Genomic DNA, 19,720 nt, shown 5'->3' with positions numbered 1-19,720 from the left:
TGGGTGACCCCCGTTTGTTGCCAGGGAAAGACAGCTGGAGTCAGAGGACACAGCATCCCAGAACAGGACAGGAAGTTTCTCCACATACAGTGAGGAGCAAGAATGCCCAGACTGTGTTTGCAGTCATAAAGTTCGCCCTGGACAAGGCTACCAAAACAGGTGAAATGCATACTGCCCAGGCCGAAGGGCAGAGTCACCTCAAGACAAGGCTTTGCAAATAAATCAGCCCAAGGATGAGGAATTGATACAGCAAAATTACATCACTGCTCCCAATACAGTTCCAACTAAGATAAAACTTCAGGGAAATGGCCAACCCTAGACATGGAGATAGACAGTGGTACAGCTGTATCTACTGTTGGAGAGGAAACCTTTGGGACATCTTGTTTTTAAGCCTGTGTGACACGAAGGCTATATTGGCCACATACACTGGGAAGCCCTGATGTTTATTGGGACCACTGTAACCCCAGTTACCCAGTGGCAACAGACAGTTTGAGTCCCCTTAATGTTGGTACTAGGGCCAGGTCTCAACCTTTTGGAAAGGGGCTGTGTAAAGAAAATCTACCTGGATTGGCAACAGATCTTTAAAATGGGCACTGGCTGAGAAGTGACCTTATAGAGTTTCGTGAAATCATGAGGGGCATGGATTCGGTAAATTGACAATGTCGTTTTCCTGGGTTGGGGGTGTCCTGAACTAGAGGGCACAGGTTTGGGTGAGAGGGGAAAGATATGAAAGGGGCCTAAGGAACACACTTTCTCACAGAAGGTGGTGTGTGTATGGAATGAGCTGCCAGAGGAAATGGTGGAGGCTGGTACAATTACAACATTTAAAAGACATCTGGATGGATACATGAATAGGAAGAGTTTAGAGGGATATGGGCCAAGTGCTGGCAAATGGGACTAGATTAATTTAGCATATCTGGTCCGCATGGATGATTTGGACCGAACAAGTTGTTTCTGTGTTGTACGTCTCTGTGACTCGATGGCAATGGAAATGAAGTCATAGGGTAGTATCCCAAAGTTTTCCACAAGGGCTTTGGGAAGATAAAAGGTTCAAGGGTCAAGATCTATATGGACCAAGGCACCTGACCTAAATACCTCAAGGCACAACTGGTTCCCTATGCCCCAGGTGCCAATGTAGAGGCTAACTTGGAGTGTCTAGAGGAACTTGGCATTATACAATTTGCTGAGTGGGCCAGGCCAGTAGTCCCAGTTTTAAAACCTGACAACCCAGTCCACCTCTGTGGGGAGTATAAGGTGATGGTCATCAGAGCTTGCCACTTAGACACACAGCCTGATACCACATATAAGAAGACCTGTGTAGAAAGCTGGTTGCAGGTCACATATTTTACCAATTGGATATGAGCCACACCTACCTCTAACTGGAGTATGGGGTCTCACCCAGGAAGTGCATCATTTTAAATACTCACAAAAGACTGGATGAGTACCCTCACTTGGCCTTTGGGGTATATTTGGTTGGTGCCATCTTTCAAAGGGGAATGGAGAACAGCCAGAGTAGCAATCTATCTGGGTAGTGCTTTAATCTCAGGAGCTACTGCAAAGGAAACAGGTGGAGAGTTTGAGGAGGTTTTGTGGCATTTTTCTGTGACTGGCGTCCAGCTGAAAAGGGAAAAATGTGTGTTGCTGGTAAATGAGGTAACATACCCTCGGTTACAGGGTTAACAAGGACAGATTACATCCTTCTGAAGGGAAGCTGGCAGCCATAAAAAGGGCTTCCAAGGAAACACAGTGGAGTTGAGGTGTTCTCTCTGTCTCATAGATTACTGGGGGAAATTCGTACCCAACCTGGAAAATGTGCTGGCACTCTATCCCTCCCTTCCACTCTACCCCCCCCCCCCAACAACACACACGCACACACGCGCACACACACACACACACACACACACCTCACCCCCGGTGCCCGACTGAAAAAAGAATCAGAAAGGGTTGTGGCAAATCACACAACAGAAAGCCATTGCAAATGTAAAACAATGCCACTTGAAGCTAAAAATTGACCTCCTGAGGTCACTCGTTGTATCCCTTTATGCGATAGGGATAGTGTTATTGGGATGATGTGACAGAACATCCAATCCTGTACGCATCACGAACCCTGGCAGAGCTAGAAAGGAAGTATGTCCACATCGAGAAAGAAGGTTTGACCATGGTATTCACGGTGACGAAGCTCCCCAGTATGTCCATGGTCAGCATTTTACCACAGTAACTGATCACAAACCACTGCTGAACATCTTCAAAGAAGGCAAGGTGATTCCTGCCATTGCATCAGCTCAGATTCAATGCCAGGCACTGCTAGGAGATGCCTATGAATGTACCTTGGAATATCACCCAGGGAGACATGTAACCAATGTGGATGTCTTGAGCTGCTACTTACCAGCCTACCTTCACCTTTGAACGTGGATGAAGTCTTCATGACTTTCAGCTTCAAAGACTCTCTACCAGTATCTGCCAATCAAATCCAGGCTTGGACTCAAAAAGACTCTACATTGGTGAAGCTAAATCGTACCGGCCTGAATAGAGGACCAAAATGAAGTTGTACAAAACCCTATCTCTCAAAGTATTGGGGGTTGAACATAGAAGATGACGTTATCTTGTGGAGAGCCTGAATGGTTGTCCCATGTCCAGGCCAGCAACTGATACTCCCAAGAATTACACAATGGTCGCCCAGGAATTTCTAAAATGGAAGTGCTCACAAGGAGCTATGTTTGGTGGCCTGGCAGGGACACAGATATGGAAAACCTGGTCAAGTGGTGCAAAACTTGCCAGGAAAACTCGAAGGCCTCACCAGCAGCCTCAGTGCACCCTTGGGACTGGGTGGGCATACATTGGGTGCGGGCACATGCAGATTTCACAGGGTCATTTACATTCATAATCCTTATCGATGCCCATTCAAGAGGGATCAACACAAACCTAGTGGTCTCTACTACTTCTTACAACACCACTGAAAATCTCCACCAATCATTTAGTACACACAGTATACCAGAGATCCTTATAACAGACAACAAGATCCCATTTCCCGGCTGGGGGAGGGAAGAGTTTCAGCACGGTGGCTCAGTGGTTAGCACTGCTGTCTCACAGCGTCAGTGTCCCAGGTTCGAGTCCAGCCTCGGGCGACTGTCTGTGTGGAGTTTGCACATTGTCCCTGTGTCTGTGTGGGTTTCCTCCCACAGTCCAAAGATGTCCAGGTTAGGTGAATTGGCCATGCTAAATTGCCCATAGTGTTAGGTGCATTAGTCAGAGGGAAATGGGTTACTCTTTGGAGGGTCAGTGAGGACTGGTTGGGCAGAAGAGCCGATTTCCACACTGTAGGGAATCTAATCTAAATATTTATGAAGGCAGACAGGGTATGACACATACACAGGGCACCCTACCACCCATCCTCACGGTCTGACTGAACTGCCAGTCCAGATATTCAGAAGAATTGTGAGAAAACAAACTACAGGGTCTTTGGAAACTGAGCTTACACCTTTCCTGTTCAACAATAGGACAATGCCGCATGTAATGACGGGAGTAACCCTGGTGGAACGATTGATGGGCTGATGCTTTTGGCCTATGCTTAGCCTGCCATTGGACGAGACAGTTGAATTAAAACAACAAACCCAGAAAAGGGGCCCCAATGGACATAGGCCAACTAGAGATTTTAAACCAGGAGATACCATTCCCGTAAGGAACCTCGGTGATGGTCTCCATGGATTCTGGGAGATACCCTTAAGAAAATGGGTCTGGTATACGTGGTTAAAACCAGGGAGAAGACCACGAAAAGCACACACATCTATCTCAGTGGAAATCATCCTCAGAAACAATTATTTCTATGGACATGCCACCATCACCATGCTTCACACCAACTAACAGATGGCACACTGCCCACGAAAAGCTGGAGAGCCAGTCCTGAGGACTAGGAGGACCCAGACTCGAAGGTGGAAACAGAGGGGGCAGAAAGTCAGTTGGAGGTCACTACTCAGGAAAGAGACATGTACCAATTTACTATACAACCCCTGACCAGACCCAGAAAGTGACAAGACTGGGACCATGGGCGAGGGGATGCAAAATCCCTATTACCACAGGAGTGAGGGGAAACCCTCAGACCTGGAAGGGGACAGATGTTATAAACCCTACAAGACCCATGGAGAATCATTAATTAATTTCCTCGTGGAGCTTGTTGAGAATGAGTTTCCTTGGTAACAGACAATGGCCTACCTAGCTAGAACTCATCACCTCAGCCCTGTTTAAAGCAGCCCCAGGATTGTCCTTTCCAGTTGGGTTTCCTGAGTTATTAAAGTGAGGCAAACATTTTTAATTCCTGGATGGGTGGGGTTTTTGGAAGTTTGGTTAGCATTTCACATTCAGCTTTGGGGAAGGGAGATAAAGAGGTTATGCCGTTATCAATGATCTCATGATTTCCCCATCGTGTAGACAGGAATAAGATTAAGAAACAAAACAATATAGCAAAGGAACAACAGATAAACACACAAGAAAAGAGACAGCAAAATAACACTGGAGCAATAAATGAACACAAATAATTAAACAGATAGCGAGATGTAAGATGTTGTTCTGTTTGAGGATTAACCTTGTCTGATACTGTCTTTCTCCTTGTTAGTTTAATGTCGAGTATAAGGCACACGTGTGAGTATGCTGAATTATGGAAGTACTGCTGCATCTCCTGAGATAGCAGAAAAAGGAGGAACAATAACTAGACACAAACAGTCCAGGTGACTGAATAACTGCATGGGAATAAATGAACACAATACTGCAAAGAAATGATGTGGAGATGTTGGTGTTGGACTGGGGTGTATAAAGTTAAAAATCACACAATACCAGGTTATAGTCCAACAGGTTTAATTGGAAGCACTAGCTTTCGGAGCAAGGAGTGGCACTCCGAAAGCTAGTTTGCTTCAAATTAAACCTATTGGACTATAACCTGGTATTGTGTGATTTTTAATGCAAAGAAAGGAAGGCCTGTATTGATACAGCATCTTTTACAAGCACCAAAGATTAATTTGCAGCCAGTAAAATCTTTATGAAGTATACTCACAGTTGTAATGCAGAAAATGCGGCTGCCAGTTTGGACACAGCAAGCTCCCACAAAGACAAATGCAGCAATAGATCGTGATCTGTTTTTGTGATACTCGTTCAGAGATAAATATTGGCCAGGGCATGAGAGGAAAACTCCTATTCTCCACTTTGAAATGTTGTCAGGGTTTGTTGTAGCAATTGGGAGAGATTACAGGATCTCAGTGGGGAGGTGATGGCCCAGTGGTATTATTGCTGGACTGATATTTTTCCCAGGCAATGTCCCCTGGGCCCGGGTTCAAGTCCTGCCATGGCAGATGGTGCGATTTGAATTCAATTAAACACAAAGTTTGGAATTAAGAGACTAATGGTGACCATGAATCAATTATTTGGAAAAACCCATTTGATTTACTCATGCCCTTCAGGGAAGGAAATTGCCATCCTGGACTACATGTGACTCCAGACCCAGCGATGTGGTCAGTACAGAGAGCACCAGCCTAGAGTTTGGTGTTCAAGATCTTAACCCATAATGATTGGGACTTAACCTAAAATTGTTGGTGCTTTCTGCAAGCTTACTGACTATATCTCCTTGGTTCACATCCAAATCATTTATACAAATGATGAGAAGCAGCAGACCCAGCACCGATCCTTGTGGCACACCACTGATCACAAGTCTGCAGTCTGAAAAGCAACCCTCCACTGTCACCCTCTAACTTCTACCTTCATGCCTGTTCTCTATCCAAATGGCTAGTTCTCCCTGTAGTCCATGAGATCTAACCTTGCTAACCTGTCTACCATGAGGAACCTTATCTTACTGAAGTCCATGTGGATCACGTCAACCACTCTGCCCTCATCAAACTTCTTCGTTATTTCATTAAAAAACTCAATCACATAAGTGAAACATGATTTCCCACGCACAAAGCCATGTTGACTATCCCTAATGGAGGTATAGTGGACAGCGAAGAAGATTACCTTGGAATACAACAGGATCTTGATCAGATTAGCCAATGGGCCAAGGAGTGGCAGAGAGAGTTTAATTTAGATAAAGGTGAGGTGCTGCATTTTGGAAAAGCAAATCAGGGCAGGACTTATACACTTAATGGTAAGGTGCGAAGGAGTGTTACTGAACAAAGACCTCATGCAGAGCAGGCCCATAGTTCCTTGAAAGTGGAGTCTCAGGTAGGTAGGATAGTGATGAAGGTGTTTGGTATGCTTTCCTCTATTGGTCAGAGCATTGAGTATAGGAGTTTGGAAGTCATGTTGCAACTGTACAACATGTTGGCTAGGCCACTTTGGAATATTGTGTACATGTCTCCCTCCTATAGGAAGGATGTTGTGAAACTTGAAACGGTTCAGAAATGATTTATACGGATGTTGTCAGGGTTGGAGGGTTTGAGCTATAGGGAGAGGCTGAGTTGGCTGGGGCTGTTTTCCCTGGAGCGTCGGAGGCTGAGGGGTGACATGATAGAGGTTTATAAAATCATGATGGGCATGGATAGGGTAAATAGACAAGGTCTTTTCCCTGGGGTGGGGGAGTCCTGAACTAGAGGACTAGGTTTAGGGTGAGAGAGGAAAGATATAAAAGGGACCTAAGGGCAACATTTTCATGCAAAGGGTGGTGCGTGTATGGAATGAGCTGCCAGAGGAAGTGGTGGAGACTGGTACAATTACAACATTTAAAAGGCATCTGGATGGATATATGAATAGGAAGGGTTTAGAGGGTTATGGGCCAAATGCTGGCAAATGGGACTAAACGTGGTTAGGATATCTGGTCGGCATGGATGAATTGGACCAAAGGGTCTGTTTCTGTGCTGTACATCTCTATCACTCTATGAAAAAAAGGACAAAGTACAAAGGGGAACAGCAAACACAATAGCTAAACATAGACAAAGACACAGTGAGGGGTCAAACAATGCCACATAGTCACTAAGAAATGGAAAAAGGTTAGAGTAGCAAAGGAATACAGTAGAAGAAAAGAACAAAGTGAAATTAAGCAGCAGTGAGTAATGTCAGGAAAGAGTAAAAGAATATTAGGTTTATCCCAAGTATTGTGTCATATCATGTTCTTCCTGTGCGTACATGTAAGAATCACAAAGATAATGATGAAACAGCATATTAAAATCTACCTTCATCTGTAGGATATGGGTGTTGCTGGCTAAGCCAACTTTTACTTTCTTTGAGAAGTTAGTAGTGACAAGTCTGGGTGATTTGGTGCAGACCACATGGCAATGATATTGCTATGGTGTTGGTTTAAGAAAGACTCACAGGATTTTTATCCAATGACATTGAAGGAACAGCATTACATTTCCATGCGACGGTTGACTCATAGATTCATAGAGATGTACAGGACAGAAACAGACCCTTCGGTATAACGTGTCCTTGCTGACCAGATATCCCAATCCAATCTAGTCCGATTTGCCAGCACTTGGCCCATACCCCTCTAAACCCTTCCTATTCATATACCCATCCAGATGCCTTTTAAATGTTGTAATTGTACCAGCCTCCACCAATTCCTCTGGCAGCTTATTCCATACACGTACCACCCTTTGTGAGAAAATGTTGCCCTTTAGATCACTTCTAAATTTTTCCCCTCTCACCCTAAACCTATGCCCTCCAGTTCTGGACACTACTTACCCTATCCCTACCCCTCATGATTTTATAAACCTCTATAAGGTCACCCCTCAGCCTCCGACACTCCAGGGAAAACAGTCTCAGCCTATTCAGCCTCTCCCTATAGCTCAAGCCCTCCAACCCTGGCAACATCTTTGCAAATCTTTTCTGAACCCTTTCAAGTTTCACAACAAAGGAGACCAGAATTGCACACAATATTCCAAAAGTGATCTAACCAATGTCCGGTACAACTGCAACATGACCTCTAAACTCCTATACTCAATGCTCTGATAAACAAAGGGAAGCATACCAAATGCCTTCTTCACTATCATATCAACCTGCGACTCCAATTTCAAGGAACTATTAACCTGCATTTCAAGTTCTCTCTGTTCAGCAACACTCCCCAGGACCTTACCTATGCACTTACCTGTTCCTGTGCTGTGAGCTCTCCTACACAGGTTCCTCAAGGTCAGTTATGAATTTCCCTGTTCGTTAATTTTTCCTAGACACACTCCAGTGTCCAGAGATACTTGAACTCAAACAGCAAAGGCAGGAACTGTGCAGATTCACTGCTGTGTCAGACAGCACTGTAAATTTCAATCTCTGATCATGTGGTCTCTGCCTTTGTCTGTCTTCTTCCTTTTTAAAGTGCTGTTGTTTTGGTCTTTTTCCCTCAAAGTACCAAAAGCTTATAAAACAATAATTGCTGCTCCTGGAATTCGAGGAAATCACCTCCAACACCGAAAATAAAAACATGTGCACTGTTACAGCTACAATTGTTTTTCCCATTCTCCATCTTGGACTTGGGGGTGAGTACATAGTTCAAAGCTAGGAGGAAGGCAGACCAGAGAGCTGAGTAACTTTTGGATGGGCTTGATGGCATGCTGTCTGAGATGCTGGGTAGTTCATTGAGATGTAGTAGAAAGTGAGGACTGCAGATGCTGGAGATCAGAGTCGAGAGTGTGGTGCTGGAAAAACACAGCAGGTCAGGCAGCATCCAAGGGGCAGGAGAATCAACGTTTTGAGCATAAGCCTTTCATCAGGACCTTGCTGGCACTTTGATTTCAGTGAATTTGATTAAGAGTGTCAGAGTGAATTCCGCCCAATCCTGGGGCAAGAGACATTGTTTATCCTCTCTATTCTAAGTAAGAGTAAATATGGGCAGGGTGGAATTGGAAAAGAAAGCTCAATATGCCTAGGCAGAACAATATTTTTTGGCTACCTTTGTTGAAAAGAAAATGCAACAGTTGCCTATACATTCTCAAACTCTCAACGTTTGCTAGGTAATCATCTTATTATTATAATTGCTGTACATTATCTAATCTTCCCTGTACTCTATACTCTAACCCCATTCCAACCTTAATTGAGCTCATTTAATTTAAGTATCAGTGTGAGAATCATAATTGTTGGATGATCTAACAGAGGATTCACATGTTGCAATCTGAATTGTCTGTTCTCAATGTGTTTGCCTGCCTAGAAATTACCGGGCTTTCAAGCAACTTACCTTTGTGGAATGCTTTTAAATACAAGCAAATAATCCAATCCACTTTAGAAAGAATGACAGAAAATGGGCAGCAACTCATGAAGGGGCTCGTGGTAAAGGTTAAAGGGATGGATCTTGACATTTTTAACTTAGAGAGATTAAGAGAGTGGGACCAAGGCAGTCAATGGACTACTGGTGGGAACTTTGGGATTTAGGGTCACCAGAGTTAAAAGGATCGAGGTTTTGGAAGGTGGATTATATGCTAAATGCAATCAGATGTTTAGGACTTGAAGAAGGTATACAATAGGGTTCCCCAACATTAAAAACCAGGACCATTGGTTTTCTTGATAGAGTTAAAATCTAGACTGAGTGTGAAGGGCACAATTTCAACATGTGTTGATGACACAAACCTTAGTAGCATTCTAAAAGGGTGCAGGAACAGAAGAACCTAGAAGTAAATGAACACAGATTATTGAAGGGGACAGGGCAGTTTCAGAAAGTGGTTAAAAAGGCAGAGTATCTGGGGTTCATCAATAAAGGTGAAGAATACAAACGGAACAAATTTCAGTGAAATTTATTGAAACTCTGGTTCAGTTTCAATTTGAATATTGTGTCCAACTCTGACTCCACAATTTATAAAGGACATGGCAGTATTAGGGGTGCAGAAAGTACTCACAAAACTGGTTCCAGACAGGAAAGACTTCAGTTCTGTGGATAGATGGGAGAAATTGAGGTTGCTTTTCATTGAGAAGCTTTAGAGATGATTTGACAGACATGTTATTGTAGAAGGTCATAGTTCAAGAGGAGTTAATGCTCCTGTCACATTATGCTCCACCCAGACACACAGCCTCTGGGTGGAGTACTCAAAGGAAGTAGATATATTCTGCACAGCTCCAAGGAGTCCTTAGTAATTATACCTAGCAACTTATTGCAAACAGTATCTACTGCTGTAAAACTGTCTTGTTAAGTAAACCAAATGCCTCTGCTGGCTATACTCACTCGCAATCAGTTCTCCACCACTGATAATTAGACAGACCCTGGATTCAAGAGAAAGGATGATCGGTGACAGAGAATTATCCAAACCAGGATGCCACATGCTGAGAATAATGTGACTGTGTTTAAACCATGAGGAGTCTAGACAAAGTAGTTAGAGGGAAACTGTTCCCATTGGTTTACACATGTTAAGCTAAAGGATATAAGGTAAATGGCAAAGGAACCGAATGTGACATGAGGAAGATGTCTCTCACACAGCATGGAGTTAGGGTCAAGAGTGCTCTGCTTGAGAGTGTGGCAGAGGTGGTGCCACTGGTAGTTTCCAAAAGGGATTTGATGATTATCTGAAGAAAACAAATGACAGCCTTTTCCCCATAACCCTTTATTTAGTATTGATTAAAAATCTACCTCAGCCTTGAATATACTTAATGACCCAGCCTCGGCGGCCCTCTGCAGTAAGGAATTCTACAGATTCACTATCTTCTGAGAGAAGAAATTCCTCCTCTTCTCAGTATAAACGGGTGGAGGCTGGTACAATTGCAACATTTAAAAGGCATCTGGGTGGGTATATGAATAGGAAGGGTTTGGAGAGATATGGGCCGGGTGCTGGCAGGTGGGACTCGATTGGATTGGGATACCTGGTCAGTATGGACGAGTTGGACCGAAGGGTCTGTTTCCGTGCTGTATATCTCTATGACTCTATGAGTCTATGACAGAACTCTGGGGAAAGGACAAGGGATTGGGACTAGTTGAGCTGTTTTTACAGAGATGCAACAGGCTGAAAAGTCTCCTTCTGTATTGCTCCCTTCCACATCATTCGTTGATTGTATAAAATGTGCTTGCAGTCTAATGTGGTTCCTTAATAGGGAGCTGTTTGACCTCTGATTCAGAAAGGTGTGGGGTTAAGACTCTTTCCGAGATTTGATTATTAAATAGATCTAGATGCCATCTATCAACCCCTCAGAAAATGAACAGGAAATGACATCACCACAAACCCCAGGAACCCTATCCAGGAGAAAGATATAAATAGAAAGCAGGAGACAACAGCTTCGCTTCACTTGGAGGTCGCCACTGGTGATGTTACCTAGCCAGGTAATGAAACGTCTGGATATCAAACCTACAGCTCAGTGAGCAAACCTACACCCTAAACCTCAACCTGAGCTACAAACCTTCACAAACCTTGCATTATTAAATCAAAGCTGATATTCCAATGGTGCGCAAAGGGTGAGCATTTTTAAAGGCTCTGATTTTCAAATGAACCATTAAACCAGGGTCTCTCTTTGCATTCTTATATACTGTAAAGGATCTCACAGTGCTATTTGAAGAGCTTTTCCCAAACTCCTGGCCACAATTTATCTCTCAGCCATCGTCATTAAAAGGATGCATATACACTGTTTAGTCCTGTTAGAATGTTCTAGATTTCTATGAGATTTCCCCTTATTTTTCTAAACTCCATTGAATATACTCTTCACTGATCCAGTCTCTTTTCAGTCCTGCCATCCCAGCAATCAGGCTGGTAAACTTTCACTGCATTTTGTCCATTGCTAGAATATTCTTCTGCAGATAAGGAGACTAAAACTGCACTCCAGATGTGGTCTCACCAAGGCCCTGTACAATTGCAGCAAGACATCCCTGCTCCTGTACTCGGATCCTCTCGGTATGGAAGCCACCATTTGCCTTCTTGACCATCTGCTGCACCTGTATGCTTACTTTCAGTGACTGGTGTACAAGAGCACCCAGGTCCCACTGCAGCCCCACCCTCTTTCCCCATCCACCACTATTCAGATAATAACCTGCTTTCATGATTTTTCTACTAAAGTGAATAACCTCCCATTTATCCTCTTTATACTACATCGGCCATATACTTGCCCTGTCACTCAACTTATCCAAATCACACTGGTGTATTTCTGCTTCCTCCTCACAGTTCACCCTCCCAGCCAGCTTTTTGATTTCTGCAAAATTTGACATATTACATGGAAGTTCCCTCATCTAACTCATGATTATATATTGTAAATATATATTGGGGTCCGAGAATTGATCCCTGCAGTAACCCACCGAACACTTCCTGTTCACTCAGTTAAAGAGCCATTTATTCCTACTCTTTGTTTCCTGTCTGCTAACCAATTCTCTCTCTATGTCAGTACACTACCCCAATACCAAGTGCTTAAATTTTACATGGTAATCTCTTGTGTGCAACCTTATCGACAGCCTTCTAAAAGTCCAAGTAAAGCACATCCTCCAGCTCCCTTTTTGAACTCAAACATTCTGGGAGATTAGTCAAGCCTGATTTCTCTGCTCTAAGTCCCAAGCTGGCTCTGTCTGATCTTGTCGCTATTTTCCACGTGCTGTGCCATTAAATTTTTGATAAATGGTAGCATTTTCCCCACTAATGATATCAGGCTAACCATTTATAATTCCCTGTTTTCTCTCTACCTCCTTCTTTAAATAGTGAGGTTACATCAGCTACCCTCCAATTTATAGGAACCACATCAGAGTCTATAAAGTCTTGGAAGATGATCATCATTGTATTCACTATTTCTAGGGCTGCTTCCTAAGTATTCAGGAATGTAGATAATCAGGCCCAGTGCGAATTATCAGCCTTTCATCTTATCAATTTCCCCAACATCATTTCCCTACTGATTTCCTTCCATTCCTCCCTTTTACATTCTGAGGAAGAGTCACTGGACCCGAAACGTGACCTCTGATTTCTCTCCAAAGATGCGGCCAGACCTGCTGAGCTTTTCCAGCAATTTCTGTTTCTGTTTCTGATTTGCAGCGTACGCAGTTCTTTCAGTTTTTATTGTGTTTAGTTGGTCTGCCATCCCTTTGTTCCCCATTCTAGTCGATGTGTGAACATAATGGTCCTAATTGCAGTTGAGTTGGGCACAATATTCACATTTGATACAGTTTTCTACTGAAGTTGTTCATTTCTAATATTTGTTGGAGAAACCAACTAATATTGCATCAGCTCCACTCCTCTGTTAGTGAGGACTTACACAAGGTTTTGCATCGGAAGGTTACTGCAAGCCCGGGATATGTCCACTAATTGTCTGAGAGGTGTAAATGTGAAAGGAAAGTGTATCTTTCAGAATATCAAGCTTAATGCATTCAGTAATTGACATCAGGCTGTGTAATACCGATACCTTAATGGTCTATGGTTTATGGCAGTAGCATTAGACCATCGACTGTAGCATAATTTAACGAGGGATTGATTTCAAGATTGCAGACAAGGTTTTAAGATTTATTGTATTGCTTGGAAGCAACAAGAGAAACATATATGTTAGCCAACCTGAGTGAGAGATCCTGATGTTTAAAACAGCCCTGATGATGAATTGCAAGATTCATTGTTTTATACCTTGCAAATGCACTCAGTGCTGTGTAAATGAATTAAGAGCTCACTGATGGAAGGAATAATATCGAGTGAATATGTGTGTGCATTTGTGTTTTGCGAAGACATTGAATAAAATTGTCCTTGCAGCAAGGATCGTAGTGTCAGAGCATCTGTAATTTACAATAGCACCAGACCCATTAATGTTCCTCTGGGATTCACCAATGGAAAACCGCTGGCAGACTATAAAGCAAGACCCCCAGTCAGTAATTTCCTCTGTGCCTGGGTACACCCCTTTCTCAGTCCTTGCTCTTAGTGGCAGCTCGTGTTCATCAGACAGTTCAAGCCCAGCTCCAGCCCCGCCAGCTTTCGGTAAGAGTGCACTCCCTGAACTGTCCGCTGTGACCGGGCATGTTGTCGGTGTTAAAACGGGCTTAAGTGTTGGTTCATTGTGAAGGCTCAGACAGATCAGCCTTTGCTGGAACCTTTTTGGGTACCATGGCGATAGATTGGATCACCTACTGTTGTAGTAAGGTGCCGTAACCATGGTGAGAGCAGGATTCCAGCAACTGCTAACGATTGATGAGCAGGCTTTCTGTCATCCTGTCAGCATGTGGATATGATCAGGCTGCTTTCATTAATAACCCACTATTATACGGTATGGGTCTGCAACTGCTCCAAGTGAAGTTGGATAACACTGATGCACAACCCCTGTTAGAATTGCGGTGGAAAACCGCCCGTTAAATGTAAGTACCCCGAACTGCTAAATTTGCAAGTCTGAGAGGAAAATCAGCTGTGTGTTTTTATTTTCTTTCTCTCATTCCACAGAATTTTGATTTCAGAAACTGTTCAGGAAAAGAAAACCCAAGCTCCGGCATTTTCTTTTGCTCGTCGTTGTGACCAATTGTCAGATATTTTCAAAGAAATCATTGTTCTATAGTGCCTTGTTTTCCCAATTTGATTTGTAAGACCAACTAGAAGCCACAGCCAGTTCTTCAGACTGGCCAGACAGTGGCGTCAGTGTGGCTGGAACAAGAGAACTTAAGACTGCGATGTGCTGAGGCAATTTGTCTCTCATCCTCTTTCTTGTTTCATGTTGCCCTGATTATGTTTCCCCGACAAAGCTTAAAATATATAAGCGGAAGTGAAAGGGCAGGTATTTTTGTCCTCTCTGTCCTCAAACTAATAGCGTGTTTTCAGGCATTGAGCTTAGGTGCATTTAAGAACAAGATTGGTCAGTATGTAAGGGAGGAAGGAATTGGAGACACTTAACAGATTAGATGAGATAAAGGAGGGGAGATCATGTGGAGCATAAAAATGAACAATGAATTCTTGGGCTGAAGCACCTTAGGTTTCATGCTACAAATGATTTGTACCATGTTTTGAAAATATCAGTTATAGTTTCAGCCACACGGAATAGTTTACGTTGAGATCATAGCTTGTATGTTTACTCATAGTGTGGTTTGTGGGATAAGCTGTACAAGTTTTAAATCATTGATGAAAATGTGTAAAACAATACATCATTCAGCCATTCCACGCCAACTGTTGTGTTACCATAGTCTTACCAGACCATAGAGCTGTTCTCTCATTAGACAGAGATGACTGGTGGTGATTTAACCTGAGGGCCAGCATAGCTCAGGCAAGGTTGAGAAGGAGAGTGCTTCAAGGTAATCTCAGCCAGTGGTGAGAATTGAACCTACCCCACTAGAATCACATTGCTTCACAACCAGCAACTGAGCTAACCCAATCCCCTGGTCGTTATTTGTGAGCTTGGAGCTACGGATAGTTTAGGACCCAGAATGCCTTGAATAATCACGATCTGTGACAGGAGTGAAAACTCCAGTGTTAATTACTTGTTGTGAATTGAATCGCTGACAGTTGAGGTTGATCAACCTGCATCATGCATTAAAACAAGTTGTTGTGCAAGGAACTATTGGAACCAAGTTCATAAACTATTTCCTCATATCGGTTATTAAATTAGTTTGATACTCACACGGATTAAGTGGCACTGAGCAGTACTATGAATTCAACTTCATTAAACAGCCAATTACATTAAAGTAAAAATTGCTGGAGAAACTCAGCAATTCTGGCAGCAATTGTGGAGAGAGAAACAGAGTTAATGTTTCAAGTCCGAAATGACTCTGCTTAGTCTTTGTGTGCAGTTGGTAATGACCATTCATTAAAGCAAGGGGATTTTCAGAGATGTAAGAGAGCCAACTCGAGAAAGAAACAATAAAGAGGAAGTTAAAAAATAAAATTCAGTTTGGATAATTGAATTACTGGATGAGTCAAGGTAGCTGTGAATTTTCCACACCCTGCTGTTATGGAAATGAAAAGAGATGAGACAGAATTGGATTTTCTTTCACCCTTAGGGACAAAAATTTGAAATAGCAACAAAATTAATTTCCAAAACCAGAGCAAGTAATAGTAGCTGGGGAAAGAATGTTTTATTACAACCTAGATCTCACTAAAGAGCAGACAAAAGACAGACCCCACTAATAGATCTTATAAGCTTTGAAGACACATTTTGAAGCATATCAATGTCACTTACGAATGGTATCTGTTCAAAATCAGATATCAAAGAAAGAGGAAAATATTGATCAGTACGTGATATCTAGCTAAATGCTGTGCTTTTAGCCAACTGAAAAATAATTTCATTGGAAATATGCTTGTCATAGATATAAAGAATTCTGTCATGAGAGCATATCAGCTGAGAGAAGGGAAGAGCAACCGGCATATGCAGAGGTTCTGAGATTGTCAATCACCAACTTGATTGAGGTTTTTGAGGAAGTAACAAAGAGGATTGATGAGGGCAGAGCAGTAGCTGTGATCTATATGGACTTCAATAAGGCATTCGACAAGGTTCCCCATGGGAGACTGATTAGCAAGGTTAGATTACAAGGAATACAGGGAGAACTAGCTAGTTGGATACAGAACTGAAGACAGAGAGTAGTGGTGGAGGGTTGTTTTTCAGACTGGAGGCCTGTGACCAGTGGAGTGCCACAAGGATCGGTGCTGGGTCCTCTACTTTTTGTCATTTACACAAATGATTTGGATGCGAGCATAAGAGGTACAGTTAGTAAGTTTGCAGATGACACCAAAATTGGAGGTGTAGTGGACAGCGAAGAGGGTTACCTCAGATTACAACAGGATCTTGACTAGATGGGCCAATGGGCTGAGAAGTGGCAGATGGAGTTTAATTAGATAAATGTGAGGTGCTGCATTTTGGGAAAGCAAATCTTAGCAGGACTTATACACTTAATGGTGAGGTCCTAGGGAGTCTTGCTGAACAAAGAGACCTTGGAGTGCAGGTTCATAGCTCCTTGAAAGTGGAGTCGCAGGAATATAGGATAGTGAAGAAGGCGTTTGGTATGCTTTCCTTTATTGGTCAGAATATTGAGTACGGAGTTGGGAGGTCATATTGCGGCTATACAGGACATTGGTTAGGCCACTGTTGGAATATTGCATGCAATTCTGGTCTCCTTCCTATCGGAAGGTTGTTGTGAAACCTGAAAGGGTTCAGACAAGATTTACAAGGATGTTGCCAGGATTGGAGGATTTGTACTATAGGAGAGGCTGAATAGGATGGAGCTGTTTTCCCTGGAGCGTCGGAGGCTGAGGGGTGACTTTATAGAGGTTTACAAAATTATGAGGAGCATGGATAGGATAAATAGACAAAGTCTTTTCACTGGGGTGGGGGAGTCCAGAACTAGAGGGCATAGATTTAGGATGAGAGGGGAAAGACATAAAAGAGACCTAAGGGGCAACTTTTTCACACTGAGGGTGGTACGGGTATGGAATGAGCTGCCAGAGGAAGTGGTGGAGGCTGGTACAATTGCAACATTTAAAAGGCATTTGGATGGGTATATGAATAGGAAGGGTTTGGAGGGATATGGGCCGGGTGCTGGCAGGTGGGACTAGATTGGGTTGGGACATCTGGTCGGCATGGACGGGTTGGACCGAAGGGTCTGTTTCCATGCTGTACATCTCTATGACTCTATAAGTGACATTGCAGGTAAGCTACAAAGTAGCAAAACAAGTCTATATAGGCAACTGCTGGAGAGATATTAACTCTCTCTGGGGCCGCACAGTGGCTCACAACACCAGGGTCCCAGATTTGATTCCAGCCTTGGGTGACTGTCTGTGTAGAGTTTGCACATTCTCCCCCTGTCTGCGTGGGTTTCCTCTGGATGCTCCGGTTTCCTCCCACAGTCCAATGATGTGCAGGGAAGGTGAATTGGCCATGCTAAATTGCCCATAGTGTTAGGTGTGTTAGTCAGAGGGGAAATGGGTCTGGGTGGGTTGCTCTTCGGAGGGTCTGTGTGGACTGGTTGGGCTGAAGGGCCTGTTTCCACACTGTAGGGAATCTAATCTAATCAACTGATGATTCTGATGAATCACTTTACACCATGAAATAGGCTGCCTTAGTCAGGTTTAAAAGTGATTAGTGGATTGTGATTTTAGAATGGTCATTGCAGAAGGAGAGCAGGAAGTGTTAAATAGTTACTGATGCTTGGTGCAAAAGCTTGTTGACGTTGCAGACCCGTGCAAAGTCACTCAAGATAGTGACCTGAGAATGAAAGTCCACAGAGATAAGGTTGGGGTGAGGTGCTGGAATGATACTCATCTCAAGAAGACAATTGAAGCTGAGAGCCCAATTCAATGGGAAGAACGAAGATCTAGAATACCACCTCGCATTTGTTAAACAAAATCCACTCAGCTCAGCTGAAGCAAGTCTGAAACTTCAACTTGTAACCCTAAATTAAAAGATTTGCAGTGTCTTAAGGCCACTAAGCCATTGACTGTCGAACAGATCATTAAAGATTACAGTGTAGTTTTGCAGGTTGTGGATATCTTCCTGGTGTTTATTATGTTAAAGTACTGTAGATGAGAGAGTGAGACCAGCTCAATATCTGCTGAGGAGCCTTCTTACCTGGACTTCAGTTCCAGTCTGAAAGACAAGATGGGAGAGCTGGAAAAGAGGAAGTAATCTAGAGAGTGGATAAGCAGCATGGTCGCATTGGAAAAAAAACTGGGAAAACTGCGAGTTTACATTGATGGATTTCAATCTCTCTCTGAAGAGGTGTCACTACCCCATGCCAGCATCTAGAGAAAAATGCCTTACTGTCTTTGATGTGAAGGACGGTTACTGGCAGTTTCAGATGAAAGCAGCAGTTTTCTAACAACAATCTACTTGAGATGCAAATGGTTGTCCCGATGACTGCTTTGGGAGAGTATCAATGAAGACAGAGTGGGATAGTGAGTGCTCTTCCCAAAGTTGAAGTCATTCTGGATCCTAAGGATATGGAGACACAAAAAAAGGAGCCAACACAGACTACGATTAGAACCTAATGCAACAGGTAGAGAGAAGTAACTAGGGAAACTTGAATCTGAACAAGAGAAAGATGTAATTGTGGATGACAGAATTCAAGTATTTAGATCACGTTGTGACAGCAAAAGGACTGTACATGAATCCTGACAAGATGATAGCTGTATCGGAGATGTAGTGACCAACTGTACAAAGCTGTGCAACTATTTGTTGCATTCATGAACAATTTAGCAAAATTCTTGACTGGTTTAGCATCAGGATGTGGACCTCTGTGTAAGTACTGCGAAGGATGTGGAGAGGCAGTGGAGCACAGAATAAGAAACAACTATCACTCCAGGTAAAAACAATGACTGCAGTTGCTGGAAACTAGATTCTGGATTAGTGGTGCTGGAAGAGCACAGCAATTCAGGCAGCATCCGAGGAGCTTCGAAATCGACGTTTTGGGCAAAAGCCCTTCATCAGGAATAAAACTATCACTCCAGTCAAACTAATGGATGATGATTATACCAGTGAGTGCTACAATGTCAATGCTACATTTTACCAACAAAACAGGATATGGAGTCATCCTTACGTAGCAAGGGCAATCAGTTACATTTGCACCCTGGGCATCACATTGAAATCCTACATTGAATGATGCTGTTTCAATAAGTAAGGAAAGCTGTCTATTGTCTTTCCTAATGAGCATGTCAACCGATGGTTATTTGACAAAGAGAAAGCCACTTCAAAACATGTTCCTCAAATTGTTTCAGACTGCTCAAAGGCAAAGAGTGTTGCCTTATTTGCAAAGATATAATCTGCACGTGACATATAAGCAAATGAAACAGATGCACATTGTCGATATGCTGTCAAGAGTAGTACTGCCTATCAAGTCAGTTGATGGAGTTAAGGCAGAAAGTTACATTTTCCAGATTCAATGGGAGGAAACAGCTCAAAATTCTCCAGAGGTCATCAGCCC

General features: G+C 43.1%; 1 protein-coding gene across 3 annotated transcripts in view; it reads left to right on the top strand.

Annotated features, from left to right (window-relative positions):
* The window catches only part of sema4ba (sema domain, immunoglobulin domain (Ig), transmembrane domain (TM) and short cytoplasmic domain, (semaphorin) 4Ba), a 469,915-nt gene that overhangs the window by 194,419 nt on the left and 255,776 nt on the right, over positions 1-19,720 (top strand). The window contains exon 1 of one of the 3 annotated variants that reach the window (XM_087981183.1): positions 13,888-14,182. The exons of the other annotated variants lie outside the window; for them this stretch is intronic. The gene's annotated coding sequence lies outside the window, so the exon portion shown is untranslated. Of the gene's footprint in view, positions 1-13,887; positions 14,183-19,720 lie in introns of those variants that run through there. 3 annotated transcript variants of the gene reach the window in all.

Source organism: Chiloscyllium plagiosum, unplaced genomic scaffold (assembly GCF_037043375.1).
Source record: "Chiloscyllium plagiosum isolate Xiang-an unplaced genomic scaffold, Cpla_swu_hap1 HiC_scaffold_39, whole genome shotgun sequence".
In the NCBI taxonomy this organism is placed as follows: Eukaryota; Metazoa; Chordata; class Chondrichthyes; order Orectolobiformes; family Hemiscylliidae; genus Chiloscyllium; species Chiloscyllium plagiosum.
Note: the sequence above shows the minus strand (reverse complement) of the source record. Positions and strands in the feature narration are given on the sequence as shown.